Source organism: Anopheles merus, chromosome 3L (assembly GCF_017562075.2).
Source record: "Anopheles merus strain MAF chromosome 3L, AmerM5.1, whole genome shotgun sequence".
NCBI lineage: Eukaryota > Metazoa > Arthropoda > Insecta > Diptera > Culicidae > Anopheles > Anopheles merus.
The window spans coordinates 32,597,894-32,601,544 of NC_054085.1; the positions used below are offsets into that span (position 1 = coordinate 32,597,894).

The window sequence follows — 3,651 nt, forward strand, 5'->3', positions numbered from 1 at the left end:
TCGATAGAGCAACCCTGTACAAATTGCTTCCCATTTTTGTCAAAAACCTGTACCACACCTTCGCGATTGAATCAAACAGAAGGTTGGGCAGGCGAGAAGGTACCTTACTGCACTGTGGAGCTCCTATGGCAACCCTGTCGACACCGGCGACACAGCGCAACCGGTATAGCTCATCTGATTTACATTACCCATTGCTTATGACGACACATCATCGAACCGCAATTTGTGTCGCAGCTCTGGTCCCAGCTGGAAGTAAACAGACGGTACCTACAAAACACGGCAGGGTAGGTAGAGGAGGGTCCGTGCAAAACGCGTGAACCGTAACCGCGGTTTGGCGCAACGTTGCAGCCTGTAGATTTGCCGCAAAGATCTGTGTCTTGCCATGCAGTAATTTCCTCTCTCCAAGGACCCATGTTTAGGATGAAGACTTCGACATGATGCGCCACCGATAGTACCCAACCCAACCCCCTCGCTCGTGCTCAGGCAAGCGTAGCGGTGGAGACTGTACAAACTCGTGGTCAACACAACTGTTCGCTCCGTCTCTCTCGCTAGCTCTTCCTTGCTCTCTGTCTCTATAGGGCCCAATCGTTGCCCGCAACCAGTTCAAAGTCCGCCGGAACGCCTGCGAGATGTGTCTCCAAATGACGTCCAATGTGAGAGGTGTGAGGACTGCAGTAAGGGACACCCTTTCCGAAACGGGTCAACCACAGGCAGGACACAGGAGCATCCCTGGGCGTGGTCCACCGTGGTTCGGCGTAATGTGTAGCAACACATAACATCAACAGTTACACGGCGCGCCCGGGGTAGGTAAAGTACGACCGTGTTGACTTCAGCAGGCAAAATGGGAAGCTCCCGTCCCCGGGGTGCTTCCTGCGGGCGCGCTTCTTGTTTTGGCTGATAAAATATTTATCCACTTGGGCATTTTATTATTCTGCACATATGTGTCAAAGCTCCGTTTCCCCACTCCCTGATCCACACTACGATAGCTGTCGTGATACGGAATCTGTTGAATCTCGGCGTTCTCACCCTATCCCGGTGGAGGGGAGCAACAAAAAAAAAACGTTGCGGAATGGTCGGAGATGTCAGAAGGCTCTCCACCGGAGGAGCCTTGGCTAAACAGACTGCGGCATATTACTGCCGCGCGATGCAGTATCTTTACCGTGGCACGAAACAGTCATCCGGTGCCGTATGTATGTGTATTTCTCTATGCACCTCCCGTCCCTCCATCCCTTTCCATGGGCATGTGTGTGTGTGTGTGTCGACCACCCATTTGGCCCTCTCCCTGGAGGCACATGCAGGGAAGGAACGTACCAGGATTTATGAAGATGTCGTCGCCGAAACCACGCCAGCGGATACACGCGGGGTGGCTCTTCAGTTCTTTTAAAACTTCCGCACAAACTCGGTGACCCCTTACTACCCTAACACGTGCGCCCCACACACACACACACATACCGGTAAATGGAAACAAATGGCCCAAAGTGCACTCGCGTGACGACGGATGCATTCCGATGCATCTACTTTCCGGAATTACTTTCCATCCGGGACAGCGAGGGGAGCCGAGCGCCAAGGCCTCGGCGATGCATTCCGAACTTTGACTGCTGCCACACACTCGGCGGCACACTGCGGCGCGCTGCCGCTGCTGATTTATGGTTCCATGTAGCCCTCATCGCATAAACATACCAGAAGGGTGAGGAAAGGGGGGGGTTATGTTTATTTCCTAGCAGGCTGTGCCGGTGGTGGTGAAGTTTTCTGCCTTTTTTTTTGTTTCCTGTTCTCAAGTTCCCTCTGCGAATGATTGCACTCGCGCTGGCAAAAAGCCGTATCGCTTTCGATCGTTGTTGCAAATGTCCTTTTGCGCTTGCAGTGCAGAAGGATAACGATTTGGGCGCTATGCGTCTTGAATTTTTGCTGCCCCCAAATTGATATTATACGATTTATGTGCTTTGTGTGGTTTGCGGAGCAAAGTGAAGCATTCTGCTTGAATAATTGTTAATTTTGCTGAGCGAAACAACATATATCCTTGCAATCCTTCTCGTAAGCGAGGCGGTAATTTATCTCGTGTCGTGTTTTAAAAGTTGAAATAATTGCATACACAGTTTTAAGCCTTTTTGTTAAACATGTCTGAAGTCATGAAAAAATCATTTAAAATGAACTAATTTTAGTTGAAGCAAGATCATCTAAAATCATTCCTTTCTTTTCATAATTAAAACTTCAAAACAAGAAACAGAAAACAATGTTAATAATATCAAACATATCTGTACTATAAATAAGTAAATTCAATAGAAAAATAACATTAAAATTAAAAAAAAATAGATTGGAACAAGCTCTTCTAATATCGTTTCGTTCTTTTCTTAATAACATTTCAAAAACATACGTACTGTTAGGCAGTGTGTTAGATCGTCGTTAGGAAATTTGCGATCTAGTTGTTATACTGGATTATAGTTTGAATTTCCGTTTACTGTATTGACAACACTGTTAGCAAGGCATTTAAAGATACAAGCTTTTATCTTTCGACAATTCCGTGACTGTAGAGATGTCTTATGTCTTAAGTCGTTGTTTACTTGGACTGTGCGCTCATGCGCGGAGTACTGTTCGGAATTATGGTTCCCGAACTGCACTACAAAAATTAACAGAAAAGAGGCAATACAACAAGACTTCCTTTAACAAAAACGATCAATTTAGAGGACTTACAACCATGCCAAACTATCGATAGCGTGGCATTACAAGTAGACTTATTAAATCAATTTGTATTTGCTGCTAAAATACTAAAAAAAACCAATTGGATGTTCCTTTTTTATTAGAAAGATAAACATCTACGCGCATTTGAGACCTTCTCCTAGTTTGATTGTTGCTAACAACCGATGTACCTTATATGGATACAACGTACCGTTTGCAGCTATGACAGGACAATTATATAAATAAATAAATATTATGAAAATGAAAATGAAAATAGGCTGCAACAAATGCAGTAAAGATTCAATACTACAACTACGTCAGGTGATTTCCTGAATATGTATGGCTACAGCAGAGTAGCGACCGTTTGAAAATCGGCTCTGTTTCCCTTGCATGTCCTTTTTGTGATAATTATTAATAATGCAAGAAAGCCAAATTAGTAAAACAATTTTCAGAACATTTTGATGCATCCCTCTTTCAGAAAGGGTTCAGAATGCACCAAACCCTCTTCTCTTGCCCATTCCATACCCTCCTCATGGAATGACACACACTCGCTACAGCGTGAAGGCTCGTCCTCCTGATAAGAGCGCGCGACCTGGCGCATGCGCACGTCGAGCGCCCCTTAGGTTGGGAAAATTGCCTGGAAAACTGTACACTTCCACCGAGAGCAAAAAGGACATTTCATTTCCATCATACAAGCGGCCGTGTGGCCTAATGGAGAAGGCGTCGGACTTCGAATCCGAAGATTGCAGGTTCGAGTCCTGTCACGGTCGACCGCGCTCGCTCGCTTGAAGCTTCATTTTTGGCTTTATTTGGAAAAATAAAAGTGCTGGTGAATTGTTTTTTGTTTTTGTTCAACTAGCACGGCAAAGGAAAATCATTTTTCTGCAGCCGAAAAAAAGAAAAAGCACAACTGGACGAAACAAATCGGCCATTCGTCTCCGCTGATTTAATAAAGCAAATTAATATTCATTGAAT

The 3,651-nt window shown here is 45.1% G+C and overlaps 1 non-coding gene across 1 annotated transcript; it reads left to right on the top strand.

Moving 5' to 3' along the window:
- The first annotated feature begins 3,373 nt into the window (after positions 1-3,373).
- Positions 3,374-3,446, top strand: Trnar-ucg. Its single transcript has one exon. It is a non-coding gene; the product is annotated as a tRNA-Arg (tRNA).
- Positions 3,447-3,651: the final 205 nt, after the last annotated feature.